This window comes from Pan paniscus, chromosome 1 (genome assembly GCF_029289425.2).
Source record: "Pan paniscus chromosome 1, NHGRI_mPanPan1-v2.0_pri, whole genome shotgun sequence".
NCBI classification, from domain to species: domain Eukaryota; kingdom Metazoa; phylum Chordata; class Mammalia; order Primates; family Hominidae; genus Pan; species Pan paniscus.
Window position 1 is genome coordinate 80,833,986 of NC_073249.2, and position 22,653 is coordinate 80,856,638.

Consider the following 22,653-nt stretch of genomic DNA (forward strand, 5'->3'; position numbering starts at 1 on the left):
TTCTCTTAAAATTCTAATATGCAAACTTTCTTTAACAAAGTATATAATTAATCACTCTCTCTTCCCTCTATTGGAAAAATACAAGAGCCCTGAAACACTGGAACTTTAATTACCCATGATTCTGTATTAAATGTCAACCTTACATACTTTAGTTTGAACTTGTTTTTGTACTTCTAAAGTTAATAGCTATTGTGATTATATTATAAAATTCGGCAGTTTGCTTGGAATTACTTATTTTTTTTTCAGTCTCTTTGCTCACACTTCCTTCTTTACAGATTGAGATTCTTTCTTACTAAGGCAGATACTTAGAAGTTCACTAGTAAGTGTCTGTTAATGGTAAACTCATACAATATGGATCTGAAAACATTTAATTCATTATCATTCTTAAATGGTAGTTTAACTGGACATGGAATTCTCTCAACAGCAAATTGAGAGTTACTTTATCTCAGCACTGAATATATTGTTTCATTATCTTTTGATTTCTATTGTTACCATTGAATTTATTGAGACCAGACTATACATTATTTCTTCTTAGATAATATGCTGCTTCTCTCCAGATGTCTTTAATATTTTCATTATATCTCTTCTGTTCTACCATTTTACTATGTTGTCTAGGTGTGAACTTATTTTTTTATCCTACTTGGGACTGTTGGGTTTCTAAATTTCACAATTCTTATCTTTTATCAAGGCTAAAAATTTCAGATATTATCTCTTCCAATAACTTATCTCCTTCAGAAAACCTTTCCAGATATGTTAAGTCTTCTCATTTTATCCTCCATGTCTCTTTATTTCTCATTCGTATTTTCCATATGTTTACCTGTCAATACAGCATTCTTACTAATTTTTTAAAGATATATCTTCCAGCCAATTAATTTTCTTTATGCTTTTATCTACATTCCAACTTAACACACCTACTGTTGTGATTTCAGCGGCTATATTTTTCATTTCAGGTATTTTCCCTCCAAAACTTCCTGCTCCCCATATATATATATTTAGTGTGTATATATATAGTATATATATATATATATATATATATATTCAGTTTTTCTTTCTGTAGTCATTTTAAACATTTTTGTTTTGTAGCCTCTGTCTTATTGTTCAATTATAAACTGGTGGGGGGTATAATCCTAATATTTATATGTCTGCTTTCTCTGGCTCATGGTGAAATTCCCCAACTATTTTGTAACTTTGGATTGTAAACTCCTATTCAATGTGGCTTCAGTTGTGAGAATTTTGTAGATCCTGGTTTTTGAGTTTGCTTTTGTCAGGTACTTTTGGAGTATTTTCAGTCTTGACCAAGTCTGAAGTTAGTTATGCCTAAAATATTCCTGGACAAGACCTAGTTACAAAACAAATAATGTTTTTAAAAGCAGAATAATTACCTGTTTTAGAAAGTAAAGAGGGATCAGCTTTACTTCAAAACTCTAGATATCTTTAGCGTGATTCTCCTATCATGATTTCCCTCAGGATACATACAATATTCCAATCTACTGCAGGTGTTGTGATTCCCATAAGGTTCTTTTTGTCATATAAGGGCAGAGTGATAGATCTGTTTATACAATATCCTAGACCAGCCAAAGAGTCATCTCTTGAGCTGGGTCTTATTTAACACTGGGTCACAGACACAAGTGTAAATGTGGTATATAGTGCCTCCAAAATTCAAGGGCTCGACAAGTACAATTTAAGTAATTTCGGTGGTAGAAGGTAAAAGGGGGATCATTTTTTTCTTTCCCTTTGATGAAATATATCTATCTATTCTCATCTACTATAACTTAAATAATTTTACTGCTCTTGTAGGCTGCTGTATTTTTATAAGATTTATTCTCTCCTCTCTGATACACACATTTCTATCAAAACATTTAGAGTGTGATATTTCTATTTTATGTTTTCCAGGTTCTTTCACTTATAAACGTAACGAATTTATGTGATATCCTATGGAAAGCTACATTGTCAGGGTAATTGTGGAGGAAATTGTGGCAGAAAACTGGAGAGCTGACAAAAACATGGGCAAAATATTCAAATTAATTATGTGTCATATTGTTTCAAGAGTTTTAAAATTTTCTTCATTTAAGGGAATCTGAGTTTCTAAACTAATTCAGAGTTGGAAACTGAGGCGTTTTGACTCTCTCTGTGGTTGCTCAAGTCTAGCCCCTATTTACCAGACCTAGAAGTTTCTTTTAATGTAATAAAATAAAGTTGTTTTGAGAAGTGTCTTTTTATGTCCTTTGCCCATGTTTTAATGGGGTTGTTTGTTTTTTTCTTGTAAATTTGTTTAAGTTCCCTGTAGATTCTGGATATTAGACTTTTGTCAGATGGATAGATTGCAAAATTTTTCTCCCACTCTGTAGGTTGTCTGTTCACTCTGATGATAGTTTCTTTTGCTGTGCAGAAGCTCTTTAGTTTAATTAGATTCCTTTGGTCAATTTTTGCTTTTTCTGTCATTGCTTTTGACATTTTCATCATGAAATATTTGCCCGTGCCTATGTCCTGAATGATATTGCCTAGATTTTCTTCTAGGATTTTTATAGTTTTGGCTTTTACATTTAAGTCTTTAATACATCTTGAGTTAATTTTTGTATAAGATATAATGAAGAGGTCCAGTTTCAATTTTCTGTATATGGCTAGCCAGTTTTCCCAGCACCATTTATTAAATAGGAAATCCTTTCCCCATTGCGTTTGTCAAGTTTGTCAAAGATCAGATGTTTGTTGCAGATGTGTGGTCTTATTTCTGAGATCTCTATTCTGTTCCACTGGTCTGTGTGTCTGTTTTTGTACCATTACCAAGCTGTTTTGGTTACTGTAGACTTGCAGTGTAGTTTGCAGTGGGGTATTGTGGTACCTCCAGCTTTGTTATTTTTGCTTAGGAGTGTCATGGCTATGTGGACTCTTTTTTGGTTCCACTTGAATTTTAAAGTAGTTTTTTCTAATTCTGTGAAGCATGTCAATGCTAGTTTAATGGGAATAGCATTGAATCTGTAAATGACTGTAGGCAATAGGGCCATTTTCACAATATTGATTCTTCCTATCCATGAGGATGAAATGTTTTTCCATTTGTTTGTGTCCTCTCTGATTTCCTTGAGCAGTGGTTTGTAGTTCTCCTTGAAGAGGTCCTTCCCTTTCCTTGTTAGCTGTATTCCTAGGTATTATATTCTCTTTGTAGCAATTGTGAATGGGAGTTCATTCATGATTTGGCTCTCTGCTTATCTGTTGTTGGTGTATAGAAATGACTGTGATTTCTCCATATTGATTTTGTATCCTGAGACTTTGCTAAGTTGCTTAGCAGTTTAAGAAGCTTTTGGGCTGAGTCAATGGGGTTTTCTAGGTATAGGATCATGTCATCTGCAAACAGAGACAGTTTGACTTCCTCTCTTCCTATTTGACATCCTTTATTTCTTTCTCTTGCCTTATTTCCCTGGCCAGAACTTCCAAAACTATGTTGAATAGGAGTGGTAAGAAAAGGCATCCTTGTCTTGTGCCTGTTTTCAAGGGGAATGCTTCCAGCTTTTGCCCATTCAGCATGATATTGGCTATGGGCTTGTCATAAATGGCTCTTATTATTTTGAGGTATGTTCCATCAATACCTAGTTTATTGAAAGTTTTTTTTAACATGAAGGGATGTTGAATTTTATCAAAGGCCTTTTTTCTGCGTCTATTGAGATGACTATGTGATTTTTGTCTTTAGTTCTGTTTATGTGATGAATCACATTTATTGATTTGCATATGTCGAACCAGCCTTGCATCCAGGGGATGAAGCCAACTTGACCGTGGTGGATAAGCTTTTTGATGTGCTGCTGGATTTGGTTTACCAGTATTTTATTGAGAACTTTTGCATCAGTGTTCATCAGGGATATTGGTCCGAAGTTTTATGTTTTTTGTTGTTGTATTTCTGCCAGGTTTTGGTATCAAGATGGTGCTGGCCTCATAAAATGAGTTAGGAAGGAATCTTTCCTTTTCAATTATTTTGAATAGTTTCAGAAGAAATAGTATCAGCTCCTGTTTGTATCTCTGGTAGAATACAGCTGTAAATCTGTCAGTTCCTGGGCTTTTTCTTTGTTTCAGAACTTGTTATTGGTCTATCAGGGATTCAACTTCTTCCTGGTTCAGTCTTGGGAGAGTATATGTGTCCAGAATTTATGTGTTCATTTCCTCTAGATTTTCTAGTTTATTTGCTTAGAGGTGTTTATTGTATCCTCTAATGGTTGTTTGTACTTCTGTGGGGTCAGTGGTGATATTCCCTTTATCATTTTTTAATTGTGTCTACTATGTAGCCAACAAACATTTGAAAAAAGCTCAACATCACTGATCATTAGAGACATGAAAATCATAACCACATTGTGATTCCATCTCACTCCAGTCAGTATGGCGATTATTAAAAAGTCAAGACACAAAAGATGCTGGCGAAGCTGTGGAGAAATAGGAACACTTTTACACTGTTTGCGGGAATGTAAATTAGTTCAACCATTGTGGAAGACAGTGTGGCAATTCCTCAAAGACCTAGAACCAGAAATACCATTTGACCCAGGAGTCCCATTACCGGGTATATACCCAAAGGAATATAAATCATTCTATTATAAAGATACATGTACGTGTATGTTCATTGCAACACTATTTACAATAGTAAAGACATGGAATAAACCAAAATCCCCATCAATGATAGACTGAATAAAGAAAAATTAGCACATATACACCATGGAATACTATACAACTGTAAAAAGGAAAGAAATGGTGTCCTTTGCAGGGACATGAATAGACCTGGAAGCCATTATCCTCAGCAAACTAACACAGGAACGGAAAACCAAACACCGCACGTTTTCACTTATAAGTGGAAGCTGAGCAATGAGAACACATAGATCCAGAAAGGGGAACAATACACACTGGGGTCTATTGGGGTGGGGAGGGGTGGGTAGAGGCAGGGAGAGTATCAGAATAAATATCTAATGCGTGCAGGACTTAACGCATGCAGGTGTTCCATTGATCTGTGCAGCAAACCACCATGGCACACGTTTACCTACGTAACAGAGTTGCAAGTCCTGAACATGTATTCCAGAACTTAAAATAAAATAAAATTAAATGAAAAAGAAAAAAAAGTTGTTTGGTCTTAGTAACAGTAATGAACTCATCATTAAGATATCCGTGGATAGAGATTTCCAAACTTTCTCAGTCTTAGTGTCCATAGTGTCTCAGTAATTTTTTTTGGTGCCTCTAGGTCAAATTAAGTAACTGAAAGTTCCATTTATTAAGTAGTTGGGCTAAAACAACTTCATACATATTTATGTCCTAATAACTTGTGGATTATATAAAGAAATATGTATAAAATGAACAAAAGTATTTTTGTTTTATTCTTAAATAACCTCAACTACTTACCAATGGGATGTGTACATGAAGAACATAGGACACATAAATTGGAAGAAAAGAGTACATTTTTGTTTTATCTTTAAATAATTTTAATTTCTTACTTGTGGAATATATATACCTGTTAGGCACTACTTATCTTTATAAATCTGGGAATCACATTAAAAACTACCACCCTTATTTTCTATTCAACATTAATTTTCATGTCAGTATCTACTTTTTACCACAGCAGCCACCAAAACCCTGTTTTTCAAAGATATGATGTTACTGAAAGGAATTTGGCATGATCTAAAGTGGAAATTGTAAACTATCTTGAGCTAGTAGTACATGCAGTATATTTCACTGTGTTTTCCTTTGACATTTACGAGATATTGGGCCACTTCTGTGACTTTGCTGCAGAGCCTTGGGCATCTTAGTATATGGTTTGAGAACTGTGGCTTTTGAGTGAGATCATTCTAATTACCATACTGACCCAAGCAATCTATTTTGGTAATAATATACACCTTATATCTGGTGGTGAAGTTCCACCCTGAGTCTTTCAATCCGTGTTGAAATCATTGAGCTCATTTCAACCTCAGCATCTCTCACCTACAGAGAACAACTTGGACACTTTATAAAGACGCTGGGGTTCCCTTCACCAATATATTTTTTAAGGCTTTAGTAATGGGAGTATTTTGAGGACTGGTCATAGTTGGGTATGAGGGTCAGTGGATGATAAAATTCACTTCAACAGTCTTTCAATGTCTATCTGGATAACTTTCTTAATAACATTCCAAGAAATTTATGAAATGTCAACTTTATTTCCTGTGGCCAATGTTGAATGTAGAATTGAGTCAGTTAGGAAAGAAACCAAACCAAATGCCCATCAATGATAGACTGGATTAAGAAAATGTGGCAGATATACACCATGGAATACTATGCAGCCATAAAAAAAGAATGAGTTCATGTCCTTTGTAGGGACATGGATGAAGCTGGAAGCCATCATTCTCAGTAAACTAACACAAGTACAGAAAACCAAACACTGCATGTTCTCACTCATAAGTGGGAGTTGAACAATGATAACACATAGACACAGGGAGGGGAACGTCACACACTGGGGCCTGTTGGGGGGTGGAGGGCAAGGGTAGGGACAGCATTAGGACAAACACCTAATGTATGCAGGGCTGAAAACCTAGATGATGGGTTGATAGGTGCAGTAAACCACCATGGCACATGTATATCCATGTAACAAACCTGCACATTCTGCACATGTATTCCAGAACTTAAAGTAAAAAAAATAAATAAATAAATAATAAAAAAGAAAAGAAAACAATAAGATCCAGCAGCTTGAACTAATGTATTAACTTTAAAAATCTGTTTACTGCACCTATATTAATAAATTCAGTTAATTAAATTGCAATGCCTTTCTTAGTCGAACACTCTCAGAATCCAGAAATTAGCACATATATAAACCATGTCTTTCCTAATATAGCTTACACTATTTTTGCAATTATTGTAACATAGATTTTATCTTCTCAGATTTGGGGCACACTGGGAATCTGATTCTAGTTAGGATTCTGGGGAAAGTGAAGGGTGGGGTAATGGGCCATGAAGAGAAATAGCTTCCAATTATAAATTAACTTCTACAGACTAGAGAGTTGCAGGGTCCTCGGGAAAGGCAGGACTAATTATTTGAGACAAGGGAGAAGCTACTTCCATTGAGAGAGGAAACTAAATGGAAGCTGTAGGTTCTTGATTTTCCAAGTCCTCCAAAACCCCCCATTAGTGCTCCATTCCAATTTTGGGCATTTCATGTGTTCTCTGTCAGTGTCCACATTTTCAGAAAAAGGCCTGGGAAATCTGTGAACTCAATGGATGTAATTCAACAATGTGCATGGTAGAACTTAGTGCTTATTATTCATTTATTTTAGCTAAGTAGCTATAAGAGATTAGAGGCAATTTTACAAAATTATATTAGTCCCTATAATTGTTTATAATTTTAACTAATAATTTAGGGTTATAATATTGTCATTTGACTTCATCCTTCAATTATTTAGACACTTTTTACTGTTCTATGGCAATGGATACTTGTTTCCCCTCCTTCCAACTGGTTTGTGATCGTCTCAGGTAATCAAAAGTAATAATTTTCAGAATCTTTATTTTAAACATTTTCAGCCACATAAAAACTAGAGAAAATAGCATAAATAAAATATGTACATACACCACTTATGTTTAATGTTTACAAATATATTGTCAAATTTATTTATAGACAAAATGGCTTTTCATTGCAAATATGGAAATATGCATATTTAAAGAAATAATATTTTCTTCCATAAACACAATACCATGACTATACCTAACATATTGAACACAAATTCCCTAATATCATCAAATCAGAGATCACAATTTCATTAGTCATCCTATCAATCCGTGCCAAGAGCATCAGTATTCCCATCCTTTAACGCTAGCTATATTTTCACTGCCTTTGTCAGCAAATAAGCTACATAACAAATTCCATGTATTGTTTTGTCCATTCCTCTTTCATTATCCTATAGCTCTGTAAATTGCAATAACTTCTACTAGTATTTTTGTGGGAGTCAAGATTCTATTAGTGAATAAAACAGAAATTAATCTGGTTAACTTAAGTGGAATATAAATTTATAGGAATAATATCCCATACCTCCATTTGAAGGATAATAGACTAGGCGTAGATGGAAACCAAAGGAAGTGAAGCATAGTCAAAGATATGCCATAGGAGTTACCCTCTTAGATCACTGCTGGTTGGCATTGTCACCATGCGTCCTTTGTGACCTCACTACTGGGGTCTCAACTCTGTAACTCTGACCCTGAACCTCCGGGTCATTCCTTCAAATTTCAGAGGCATGAGCTCACACTCTAGCTGACAGGAAGTAAAGGGTGATAATGTCTGTTCTTGTAAATAAGATTTTATCTCTCACTCATATTGGGATTCCCCCAATTATGAAAAAATATATGGATGTTTGTTTCAGGTCAGATTCTCCACATAGCAGGCTTTGAGATAAAGATTTGCTCAACTGGATTTTAATGCACACAGACCAAACATTGTGGGAGGAAATGTTCAAATTTGAAGTGTCTTTCAGCACACCTAGATGTCTAGAATTACATAGAAATATCTGGGATGTTTCTTACCTGGTTTCGTTTGTTTGTTTGTTTGTTTGTTGTTTTGGATGTTTCTTATCTGTAACCATAATGACAAATGGACTATGACTTGTACCAAGAAAAAAGCCAGAATGCCTCTACATTTTTTCCTAGAAACTAAAAATAAGTACAAAATGTGGGAAATATATTATCTAGCATGAAAACTTTTAACTAGGTGAACAAAGTTAGGCAACAGAGTGAGCAGCTGTTTGACTTCACTTTTAGTTACCATGGCGGCTTTTAGTTAGGACACAATCCTGAACCATTTAAACTGGGTGATCAATTGAGGTCATTGCATTCTAATTAAGCATTCCCCTTTGAAACAGATGCAGATACTTTATGAATACGTTTTCCTACATATCCTTAATATGCAAAGTTGGTGTGCTTTCTCAATTTTGCAATTCAGTTATTTAAATCATATGCTTTTTTTGTTGATCAATAGCCCTTATTTGTTCATTGAAAATGCCATTATCCAAATGTTAACAATGTGAGTTTTACCTAATATTTTTGAAGTTTGAAATATGTAACTCTAAAAAGTACAATGATTGACAAAAGATGACTTAGCATGTTATGTGTATGTGTAGCTCTGTGTGTGTATACTTGAAATTCAGTGCTTTAAAGTAGTTGCTATTTTTGAGATATATAAACAATAAAGAATCATCAACATATTGATCGCCATCAAGACTGTTACAATATCCTTGCCGTTGTACCTTAAATTCTGTGTCATCCAGTCTCTGTTATGCAAGTTGGTCTTTATGGAATCACTGACAGGTCATTCTTAGTTCAGCAGATTCTGCTTTCCCTATGCATTGTACATTAGCAAATCATATTTTACTCATTATATTAGTATAAATTTGAAATTAAGTAATCATAAAAATAATCCAGTTAGGACCATTTTTTTTTTTTGTTGGATTCTTTTGGTGCCTTCTCTCTAAGATAAATAATGATCTACTGAGAACATTATTCAAATTCAAATGAGACTTTTTGTGGCTGTTTTTTCTTTATATCGTTAACATGTCTGTGTTATCTGCCAATCATATGTAAGCTGCTTGATGGCAGGAGCCTGGATTTTAATACCTGCATAGCCCATGCAAGATCTAAGTCAAGTTCACGTTTGGTCAGGTCTGTGGTGGCACGTGGCGATCAACCCTGCAGTGTGCAAACATCATTAACAAGAGACTTTTCTGGCCCTCCTGGCTTGAGGAAATGGAAAGGAAGAATGAGCTAGTCAGGAGACAAAACTAGAGGCAGGAAGAACAGTGGCCCTGAACTACATTGAGTCAGTGGTGGATTTAGGAAACCTATTGAGGAGAGGTGGAAAGGACAGACACTGGAAGCCAAAGTGGGCTCAATTGAGAAGGGACATGCTGGGCCTGGACAGAGCCAGAGAGCACATGAGAACCACTCTCGACTAGACAGAAGATGATGACAGGCATGAGGACCAGGGCCAAAGTTCATTAAAGTGGTCGTGGTGGAAGGCTGGGATCATAAAGAAGAGGGACCAAATCTGGAGTGATGGAGCGGGGAGTGAAAGAGAAGTGGGAGTGAATGTGACGAGGGACCAGAAGAAAGATATCTAGGTTCTGTTCCAGCTGCACTTATTCCTGATCATCCCATGGGTCTGGCCTGCTTCTGACAGATGCACATAATCAAATATGGTTTATGTAGCTGTCTCTGGACTTTGCTTGCCCTTACTTGCTCTCTTTCTTTCTCTCTAGCTCTCTCACTTTCGCTTTTGCTCTCTCTCGTATCATGAGACCACAAAATACAATTAATAGGTAATTCAAGTCATTACTATCATAGATATTAAAGCCAAGAAAATGACACTTCTAAGTTCAGCAAACTACATGAAAAACAGTAGCATGAATAAAGGATACCCGGCATGGTCCAGAATGATAACAAAGAAAAATGGAGAAGTGGTGAGGGCAATTTGGAGATGGCCAGTGAAATGACAGTTGAACTTATTACAAGCCAGATAGCAGTCTGGAGTCTCTCTTCAAGCTAGTTCTAATTTTGAAACAGTGATGGAAGGCAGATATTATTATTCTGCTTTTAAAATAAGGAAACTGAGGCTCAGAAAGGTGAAGTAACTTGCCCAAGGTCACATAGCTCAGTGACAAAACCAGTATTCATATCTGGATCCCTCTGACTCAAATCTGGGCCTCTTTCTGCTTCTTTCTGAGGAAATTCTCATTTTGGGAAGATCCAGTGGCTTCTGAATCCCTCAGAGCCATGTCTTTGTTGGTGACCTTTTTCCTGATATTGATGAAAAGAACAGTTATCAGTGGAGTCTTACAGATTTACTCAGTGGAGTCTTACAGATTTACTCATGGGCATTCTGTGGTATCCCCCAGAGCCTTTGTTTCTTGACACATTCCCATCTCCCACTTACCTAGATATTACAAATGGAATAGTACAAATGAATAAAACAGTTTTTGATAAAAAATCATGTGACTCAAACCATTTATGTAACTGGTCTTGAATGCATGGTCTGCTGCTTCCTCACTGGAGCTAGATTTAATTCTTAATTCTGCCGCAGAAGGAGAACTTGAGTACATCACTATTCTCTGTGCCTCTGGCCACTTGCTTTCTGCAGGAAGGACATTTATAGAAACTAGAAGGACGAGGAAACTGCATCTAAACTCCCTGTGTTGGCGGGATCAGCAGTTGTAAGCTGCTAGGAAATTGCCAAGTACTGTTGAAATTTCCGTGCCTGATCCAAGATGTTGTTTACGCACAAGGCCCAAATCTTTCCGGTCTCAGGAAATACCAATGATCTTTGGCTGAAGTCAATATACCAAACAACCTTAAGAAGTTATTCAGAAACTAATTCTGAAAGCCTCCCATGGTCATACAAGGCAAGCCAAATACTGACATTGTATGTGGAAGATAAGGCTGCAATTAAACATTCACGATGGATCCAAATTTTATATGGTCTACTTCTGTCTGGGAGTGTGTGCTTCCCTAGGAAAGGAGCTCAGTCAGAAGTTGACTTGTGATTCTGTGACTTCCTGCTGGCCTTTGAAGGCTTGGTATCATTAGTCATCATGGGGTGATTTGTTTACCTTTTAGTCATAACTGATTAGTACACATTCATTCATTCATTGAAAAAATATTAGCTGAGACTCTACTATGTGCCAGATTCTGTGTAGGAACTGAGGACACAATGCTAAGCAGAAACAAGCACACTTCTTATATTCAAGGAGCTTATAGTCTAATAAAGGAGAAAGAGAAATAAAATCACAGAAATACGTAACTTCTAACTGTGAGTAAATTGGAGAAAATGATAGCCACGTTTTGAGAATGCGTAGCATGGATTGAATCTAGTCTGCCTTGTTGGGGTAGATGTCCTTGGGAAATGATGTTTGAACTGAGATTTGGAAAACATGGACCACTTCATGAACCCTGGGGACTGACGATGAATTAAGACTAGGATTTGACAAATCCCTGGAAGTGTGCAGACACTAACATCTGAGCAGTCAGCAGAAAGCTTGCTTGGTTTTAGCTCTTAAGATGGCGGCATATTTCGGCAAAGGAAGGAGGAGCCCATGCTTGTGCAGACACAGTCTCATCCAAGTGTGATCCATATCCTCTCTCCAGATCATCCTTGATATTTGGTTTGGTTTGCGTTAGCTGTAACCCATTTCTCCTATATGTTTTACAACATCAGAATCAATTGATCAGCTCCCTCTTGAAAGTCTTGTGGTCCATTACTAACTACTGAGCTGATTCTACCATTTTCTTTCTTCTTTTCCTGCTTTCCTACCCTCTATCCACCATTCTGACCCCATTCATTACTGCATTTCTTCCAATTTTCTCTCTCTTTGATTGTTATACACACATTATAACTTATACACGTTATAAACATTATAACTTATACACAAGTTATATATACATTGTAAGTTATACACAAGTTCCAAGACTTTTAGGCTGTAACTGTGACCACTGGAAATTGAGACAAATGCAATTCCTGAGTCACGTGTTCCTAGGTACAGTGAGCAATGCACACAGGCGTCTTTTTATGTAATCTTCCCCCCACCATATAGCAAAATCTAGTGGAGTTGAATCACTTTTATGATGAAATTTGCCCAAATCTATCCTCCTGTGGATTATCTTTACCTGGGAAATATGTGCGCTAAGAGCTTTTAATAAAAGAACTGTAGTTCTCTTCCTTTATTGTGTTTCACCGAGGCTGCAAGAGGTGTGACACATAAGCTGAAAGTAAATTGAATAGGAAACTGAGGTTTTGTTTCCCTAGCAACGTTAATTCAGTCTTCTTACAAATGGAAACAACACTGGAGGCCTTTGTTTCTGCATTCCCAGCTCTACAGGGCAATGTGACATGCTGAGCACTCTGGAAACAGTGCTGTATAATAGAATTCTGCAGCATTTACTTTAGAATTTTCTCTCGCTAAATTTCATACAACCTTGTGGGCATTCTGCTGGAGCTGATAGTCATCCTGTTTGCTGAAAAAAATGAGGACAGAGGAATATTCAGTGTTGTGACTTAGTACATCAGGGCATTCATTGTCAGCAGGGCGGGGCACATTATGCAAGGGCAGAAGGAGGAGTTTGGTGATTCAAGAACAATCATGGCTAGAAGGATCTCCCTATTGTTCAAGGTCAAAGTGGACAATGGTCCAGTAGCTCAGATATTCAGAGCTGCAGCACTGGTGTGTAGGAAGAGTAAACATACCACATACTTGGCTACTTGTTCTTACCTTTCATATGTGTCTTGAATATTTTATACACAGTCAAGCAAGTTGTAATAAAAACCCTAAAGATATAGTAATCCACATTTATCCATTTGAATAATTTGCCTTCAAAAGGCGTTGGTGAGATTTGGTCCATTTTCAGCATCTAGGAGATTTCATGGGCATATTTCTGGGAGTCTGGGAGGCTTTATAATACAGTGGTAGATGTCCAGGGTTCTAGTGACAGACTGCCAAGATTTAAATATTGGCTCCACCAATTTCTAGCTGTGAGCTCTGGGGAAGCCCCTAACTTTTCTGTACCTCCATTTTCTCATCCATAAAATGGTCACAATAGTACTGTAGGGTTGAAGAGATGGTTAAACTGAGACATCTATTTAAAGCACTAACAATGCCTAGAGCCTTATAGTAAGTGCTTAGTATGTGGTAGACGTGGAACTGCCACACACTCCCACCTATTTGCGGCAGGAAGGGAGCACTTGCCGATCTTTTTGAGCCCTTTGGGGAAAATTTCACTAGAACAGACAAATGTACAATTTTTCCCTCGCTAATTTAATGATAATTTGTCCCTATTTTGTAGCTGCTTCTTTAGCCATGTGATGGGGCAGGGGCTTGGGTTCATGGAGGAGAAGCAAGGGCAGGAAGAGGTGGAGGAGGAAGAAGAAAAGCAGGAGCTGAGAAATCCAGTGGCTTCAGAGCTGCAAACCAGTTGACACCCACATACCTCCTTCCTCTTTTTCAGCGAGGTTTGCCCATTCCCAGTAACTGGAGACCCTGTGAAGGACTATGAGTTGCTTTTATCCCAGATCCCTAAGAGCCAGCTCTGAAACCTAACTCCTCAATGTGAAGTTACTCACCAGTTATTATGTAGCTCTGCATCCTGCAATAAGAAAACGTGATTAGTACAGCAACCCTGCTCATCCTATGAATCCAGAGATCTGCGTGGGTGTGATGTGAAGGCAGACTCTTTTTCACTCTTAAGGTTAAGCTCAGAAAAAAATAAAAAAAGGACTAACTCCCTGTTTTTCATCTTAAACATTTACCTTGCAATTTCAGAAAATTAGAGGGCATAGTATTCACTTAAGACAGTGTTAAGACTTCAGATCAAAATCAACTGAAAGAGCAAATGCCATATTTTCTCTTCCTGTTTGTAACTACATGTCACTTTATTGAAGCCCTAATTGTGGGGCATTCCTCCTCCTTCTCCTCCCCATTCACATTCTCATGTTCCTGAGAGATATTAGAGCACAAGAGACATTCTGGCCAAATGCATTCTTGGGGAGAAATTCTGTCCTAGATACAGACACTAGGAAGGGCACCCTTAGTTACTTGTGATCTGGCCTGCAGACATCTCCCTGCATTTCCCCTCCACATGTCTTTCCCACCTCACTCTTCAGGGGCACTAATCCTCACAGGATTGCCTCTTATCTCCAGCCCTGGGCTTATGCTGGTGCTTCCACCTGGAGTACTTATCCTCTTCCTGTACTCTCACCTCAACCTGTACTTTTGCAAACTCATGCTCCTTTAGACCACAATATGATCTTCCTGGAGACACCTTCCTGACCACCCCCAATACCCTTAAGGCATTCTTTCCTCCGGAATCGCTTAGACATTGTTCACATCTCACATTTAGCACTTGTCACATGAAACCCCATTGTATAAAAATGATGTGTGTTTGTGTGTGTGATTGGTTTCCCCTATACATAATGATAACCTTAAGGATGGGGGCCAGGTCTTGTTCATCTTTACTTCCACAGTTTCTGGAATAGTTTTTACACAGAGATAGTTAATAAAAGCCCCTTTTATGTATGAAAGAATGAGCAGTGTCCAGCCTCCTCTGCCACCTTCCTGCCAGGTACTGGACACCCTGGGAGGACACCTCCCCCAAAGGTCTCCTCATCTCTCCTTTGACCTTCCAGCCTTCCCTACTTTCTCACTTTCGGCTCTGCCCTGGTCCTCGTAAGAGCTTCCTGAGACTCAAATTAGATTTCCAAATCCAAAAGAGAGCAGCAGACAGTGCAGGAAGCCCATAGGCCAAGCTAACCATCATCGGCCCTATCATCAACAAAGGTAACTGACTAAAAGATTTGAAGGTACAAGAATTTTCTTTTTTTAATCCTACCTTCAGTGGAGTCTGGTAGGAGCTGAGGAGAGGAGAGACTCTATGGTGCCAGCTCAGTCCAGTATCAGGTATTATTTTACCTCCTTTAAATCTTTTCTGTGCTGGTTTCATATTTTGTGGGAAGGTTCTGTCAATATTTTTTCATGTGTCCTCTTCCACTGCATGTCATTAGTATCCTACAGTCTTGATCAAGCTTGACTTCTTCACATAAAAGGTCAGTTATGTGAAATTCAAATGCCAATATGAATATTTATGGTCAGTAGTAGCTCGTGATTAAGTCCCAGGCTATTAGGTAGGAAGATAATGGTATTATTTGATTGGTGCCTAACTGAAACTAATTAATTAATTCCCTTGCTCTCTGCTTTTCTCTGGTACCTGTGACATCTTTGTGGAATGAGTGTTTTCTACAGGAAACGTGGTTTCTTGATTTCTGGGTTTGTAGAAATCAGTGAAATTCAAGGAACTTGTCAATCAACATGTACTTTTTATTATCTGTTGTGACTTTTATGGACACTTTAGATGTCACGGGAGAAGGAAGAGAAGGTCATGTAGCTTTTCCCCTTCTTTTTCTCACTTTTCTCTAAGTAGATAGTGTTATATGACTGGGTCTGAAAGCTACACTCCTCAATGGGCTTGATATGGACTATAAATATTGGAGGCTGTGTGAAGAGCAAAAGGGTTACATGGATTAAGTGCTAATGTGAGGTGATCTCTCAGTGTCTATTGGCCAAGATGAGGATGATGGCAACAGCTAACACTTACTGACACTTATTATTCTCAGCATTTCCCAGGTATAGTCTCATCGAATCTAAATTATAAACTATTAGGTCTAGATGATTATTATACCCATTTTACAGATGAAGAAGATGAGGAGATTATTTTACCCATTTTACAGATGAAGAAGATGTTGCCTAAGTCACTTATCCAATTTTATGCAGCTTGTGCATGTCAGAGACAGAACTCAAACCTGAGTCTGTAAGATCCCGAGAGCCAGACTCTTCCCAAAGATACTATCCTGAGTTATGGTTCATGTTGATTCCCTCTCCATTCTCAGGGTTCCTGAGTTCCTGAGGGATAGTTGTGAGCAGTCAGGAGCAGATGAGGTTCTGGAAGACCCATATTTACACGAAAGATAAAATAAGGGATAATCATTTCCACAAAAAGGTTTACCAAAGTGTCACTTTAAGGAAGAAACTCCCCAGTAACAACAGACAAAATATCAGTTGTTGTACAGAGATTCATACTACACATCTTGTCTTCAAGCACATAAAACAAAGCAGGACTAGATTTTAGCATTGGCCTGAGACACAGTTTTTTGGTGTTTGGACTCTGAAGTCATGTTGAAATGATTGCTGGGTATATTAGATGTTTTGATTTTCTGAGATAATTCAGTTAAATCATTCTGGAATTCTTACAGATTTTCCTTGTATACTGTATAAATAAGGGGAGCTTGGACTTTCCAGAACATTTGTCTGGGTCTTAATATATATATATATATATATATATATATATATATATATATATACACACACACACACATATATATATACACATACACACACACACACAGAGTAATGTATGTGTTATTTCTCTTTTTAAAACCAATAAATGCCTTGTGATCTTTTCAATAGTGGGACATCAAAGTTTACCTAGTCAAGTTTATTTTTTCTGCATGTCACATTGTGATTTAGTGGCCTAGATTTCATCCCTTTCATCCCTGTAAGTGAGCAACCTACATTATTCAGATTCAGGTTCAAAAGATGATTGTGGAGCCCTACTATGTGCTGGGCACTTCTCCTTATGTTTTCTTATGTCATCCTCACAACAACATCATCTTATGGCTGGGATTCACAGATGGGAACTCCGAGGCTCAGAGGGTTGTTGCTACTAGCACAAAGTGAGATCAGCAGCTGGGATTTTGACTCAAGTTTCAAACCTTACAGGAAGAATGGTGCTTTTATGATATCAAAGCTCTGTTCTCTATTTTCTAATGGATTATGTCTCTCCTCCCTAATAAGTCAGTGAATGGTTTATGGTATCTTTAAAACACAAGTACATGAATAAAAATCAGATTTTACCTTTGTATGCTATTAATGTCTTCAGCATTTATACCCAACATGAATGACATTGGGCTTCTCATGCCCATTAGTTGAGTTTGGCAATTATGAGCCAATTGCTTAGTTTCCAGCAGAGACAGAATTTGGAGGTGGAAGGCTCACCTCCTCAATGCCTTCTATTCCTGTAATTATCCCTCTGAGTAATTGCTTTGTGCCCTTTGGAGGTGGAAAACAATAACCAAATTGCTGCAAGCTATTTGTGAAAATGATGGTGGGATTTTTTAAAGGTTCATTTTTAACTTTTATGTTTTGAAAAGAGCACATGTAATCAGATCATCTAAAACTGGGGTCCATGTTAAACTGAAATTAAAATCTATCCAACTGGATCATAGTTTTTTCAGAATCATGTCAAAAATCTTCCTGTCTCTCTTCTTTTGAGGGCCCCCAGGATTTACAGTGCTGTTGGCAACTGCCCCAGCAGTGGGTGCTGAGGGAGGGGCCGGGATCAGGAGTGTCAGGGCAGGCTCCTTCCAGGGTTGCCTCCTGGGCCACCAGCATTCCAGGCAAGGCCTCCTTTCAACACCAGGGGCAATTTGATATGATGTTTGAAAAACAATATAATAAAATGAGCAAATGAACAGCACTTCTCTTTTATAAGAGTTGCAGGGTGACTTTGCCTTTTTGCCCATAAACTCGATTTGCCCATAAACTCGAATGCAGTTTTGATGAGTTTGTTTGATTAATTAATGAGGTATATTAATGAAGCCAGATTCATGCATTTGATTCCTATATGGACCACTTAGCTTTTTCCCTCCCCCCATTTTGACTGATTGAACTTTTAAATCTTGCCAATCTAGGGTCTTGATCACAGGCTGGCCAGTTGCCAGGCTCCTGGAAGGTACTTGCTGTTCCCTCTCTCTCACTGGTAAAGTAACACAGTGGGGGTGGGGCTCCCTCTGAATATGAAGAGTGCGTATCTTCAGAAGCAGTTTCAATGGTACTCTAAATCCCTGTGAAGTAGACTGAAATTGTCATCCTAGCTGAAAGGTAGGAAGTGTGTGATGTTCTATGCCTATACCCCCATCAGTAATTGCACACATAACCTTGAGATTGCATGGATTGCACAGACTGCCTTTATTTTTTATGGAACCCTGCTGCTTGTCGGAAGGAGTCTTGGGGTAGGGAGGCATCGGACTTTAAGAGCACAGACACTGTTTGGCAATGAAGTGTCTTGGTTTGAATTTTGGCCCCACCTCTTCGTTAGCTATGAAAACTTGAGCATCTCTTAACTCATTTAAGACCTCATATTCTTCATCTAGAAGACGGGCACAGGCCAGGCATGGTGGCTCACACCTGTAATCCCAGCACTTTGGGAGGCCGAGGTGGGTGAATCACCTGAGGTCAGGAGTTTGAGACCAGCCTGGCCAACATTTTGAAACTTCGTCTCTACTAAAATACAAAAATTAGCCAGGCATGGTGGCGGGTGCCTGTAATACCAGCTACTCGGGAGGCTGAGGCACAAGAATCGCCTGAACCCAGGAGGCAGAAGTTGCAGTGAACCGAGATCACACTACTGCACTCCAGCCTGGGCGACAGAGTGAGACTCTGTCTAAAAAAAAGAAGATGGGCATAATAAATATTCAGCCTCATGAGGTTGTTTTAAGGATAAAACAAGATAATCCATGTAAAAGCACTTAGTATAGTGCCTTTAAATAATAAATCCTCAAAAAATGTTAGCAGTGATTAATATGCTAATTTCCATCTTGTGGAAGGAAAATAAGGATGTAGTAGATTAAATAATTTATAAAATCATCTTTTGGTGCTAGGTCTGGATTGATAAAATATTAAAATACATTCCGTATAAAGGTTAACTTTCTGCAGTTGAGAGGCAGTTGAGATAATTGGTTAAATATCATATTTAATGTATGAGGAACAAACGGAAAAGAAAAGTCAGATGTGTTAAATTTTCATTTTTATTTTAAATTTTTTGGCAAGAACCTTCACACCAACCGGTCTTCATAGTTTTCTTTGGCAACAGAGCAAATCCAAAGAGTCTTTGGTTTGTAAAGCTCCATTGACCAATGAGAGGCTCATGGTGAGTCACTTATTCTGAACCAAAGATTTCCCATTGTACAAAAAGGATAAGAAATCTTAGTTCACTGGGTTCTCATGAGGCTTGAGTAGGATAATTCGTATAAAAGGACTTCCTAATCCACAAAATGCTTCAGAAAGTAAAGTATATTATGATTATTCATATCTTAGATGGTTGAAGAGTTAAGGGACAAAGAAGCTCCTTAATTCCTTGAAAACAGTGCAAGGAGATAATGCTGAAGGCCAGTATAGACCCAGCTCTCCTCTTTTAGGTCTGTATTATTGATCAACCACTGGACAGATGGCATTGTATTAAGTGGGCTTGCTCTGAATCTTACTGATGGCACTTTTTCTATTTTGCTCTTTGCCCTCGCTGGCCACATAAGACAGAACTACTCAACTTTTGTCATCCCTTTGGACATCTTGGTCTTTTTTTAGGAAAAAAGCCTTTCTCCTTAAGGAACTGAAATGCATTTATTGATATGGAAATTATGTATCGTGTTGGAAAAAAGTCTATTCTCAGAGAATGTCTCACAAAGAAAACACTGAATCAGATGGTACTATTCCTGCAGATTCATTCATGAAAAACAGCTGCCCCTCTAATGGGCAGTGAGGATGAGGGTCCTCAGGGTATTCATTTGTGGTTGTAGGGAAGCTAATGTCACTTAACTTAAGCTGGAAGGTATTTTATGTACACAGTTACATATTTCTTGGTTTTTGTTTTTTTGGTTTTTTTTTTGAGATGGAGTCTCGCTCTGCCGCCCAGGCTAGAGTGCAGTGGCACAATCTTGGCTCACTGCAACCTCTACCTCCCAGGTTCAAGCAATTCTCTTGCCTCAGCATCCCAGGTAACTAGGATTACAGGCATACACCACCACGCCTGGATAATTTATATATTTTTAATAGAGATGGAGTTTCACCATGTTGGCCAAGCTAGTCTCAAACTCCTGACCAAGTGATCCACCTGCCTTGGCCTCCCAACCTTTCTTGTTTTGAAAATGAGAAAACTGAGGACTGGAGCATGTTAAATCTCCCACCATAAAAACATATCCAGTTTTATGTCTTGCCATATTTCAGGTTTTATTTCATGTTTAGCCATACAACATTGTTTTCCTTTTAGTCTTTGTAGTGTTCTTTGCACATTTTTATGTCTGATCCTTTGCACATGTTATCCCCATGTCTTAAACAGTCTATCTCCCCTACCATTCATGTGACTGCATCCTGCTCTATACTGATTAATATTAATAGTACTTCAAATTTTTCCATCTCTCTCTGTCTCATTCACCAGATTGTAAGTCTAAAGGGAAAGACCATTTTACCATTGTATATTATTGTATTCCTTATTCCCTGTCAAGCACCTGGCTCATTTTACATGTTCAGTAAGTATTTATAGAATGGAAAAATAAATAAAACTATGCCACTATTTTTATCTTTAAGATTTTAATTTCCTAGTGACATTTTTGTAGTCTGCAAGGGCCTAAGATCCTTAAGCCCTTGGTGTCAAGATAAAACAATGAGGATTCCCTATTTCAATCTAAGCAAAGACCCAGTCATAAGCAAAACTGCTTTTCTTGTTCAGCTAAGTAACACCTCAAAGATATACTAAAAAATGGAAGAGATTATGGAAAATGTTGGATTCCTATGGGGAGCTGGTTGCTTATGAGAAGACTTGTCTTTGGGAATAGCTCTAGCTACACGAAGGAAATTGAAACCCTCACAGTGGAATAGCTTATTGGTAAAAGTGACTCTCTGTGTGGACTAATTATCAGTTGAGGAAGATGAACTGAAGAAGAAAATTCTTACCTTGAGGGTTTTGGGCGTAGGGCTGGGCATTGGTTCAGTTCACCTTGGAAGCCTCCTTTTTATTTGAGGGCACAGCGCTAGGTAGCAGGCAGCCATGTATAATTGTTTTTAATACTTCTGTTCCCCTGACTTGAGTTGGAATGCTCCCAAGGGCAAGGACTTGTCTCAGTCATCTCTGGACCCTTCAGAACTTGCACAGAGCCTGGTATAGAACAAGCTTTCAATAAATGCTTTTGAATGAATTATTGAATAAATGGGAGGTAGACACACCAAATAGTTCAGATGTTTTGGTGTTTGCATGTCCATATGTATACTCTGATGACTCAACGCTATAGACAGAATGGCCGGCTACTTGCAAATGGCAGCCTGGGCAGTGAGTCCTTTGTCTAGCATTCAACAGTGGGGAGGCAATCCAGAGTGTCTAGTAAGGTGCTCTAATAAGGCCTGAGCCCCAATGTTGCTTATTAACTGTGTGACCTAAGTCAAGTTGTCTAGCAAACTTGGCCCCTAGTATCTCCATCATTTGGAAGAGCCTATAATATGATTTACATCTTTGAGTGGTTGTAAGAAATAACTGAATTTACACATGTAAAATGCTTAGCACTGTACTGGTGCATAGTAAGAACACAAGAAATGTTGGTGCAAAAGTAATTACTGTTTTGGACCATGAATTTTAAATCATTATAATGAGGCTCAAGCACATCTTTATTAATCAAAATAGGAACCATTACAATCAACACATTTTTGCCTACAAGAAATAAGTTTGTTTATTCCTGTAGCCTAAAAATTCATGCCTCCAGATTCGGCAAACTCTTGGAAAGCATTTTCTGTATCCTGCTGGTTGTGGAAGTGTTTTTGCTGCAAAAAGTTGTCAAGATGCTTGAAGAAGTGGTAGTTGGTTGGCGAGAGGTCAGATGAATATGGCAGGTGAGGCAAAACTGCATAGCCCAATTTGTTCAACTTTTGAAGCATTGGTTGTGTGACATGTGGTCGGGCATTGTTGAGAGAAGAATTGGCCCTTTTCTGTTGAGCAATGCCGGCTGCAGGCATTGCAGTTTTTGATGCATCTTATCGATTTGCTGAACATACTTCTCAGATGTAATGGTTTTGCTGGGATTCAGAAAGCTGTAGCGGATCAGACTGGCAGCAGCCCACCAAACAGTGACCGTGACCTTTTTTTGGTGCAAGTTTGGCTTTGGGAAGTGCTTTGGAACTTCCTCTCGATCCAACCACTGAGCTGGTTGTCACCAATTGTCATATAAAATTCACTTTTCATCACACATCACAATCTGATTGAGAAATGATTCATTGTTGTTACATAGAATAAGAGAAGACGACCCTTCAAAACGACGATTTTTTT

General features: G+C 38.0%; 1 protein-coding gene across 3 annotated transcripts in view; it reads left to right on the forward strand.

Moving 5' to 3' along the window:
- Positions 1-22,653, forward strand: part of DPT (dermatopontin) — a 407,189-nt gene that overhangs the window by 171,314 nt on the left and 213,222 nt on the right. The gene's annotated exons all lie outside the window — the stretch shown is intronic.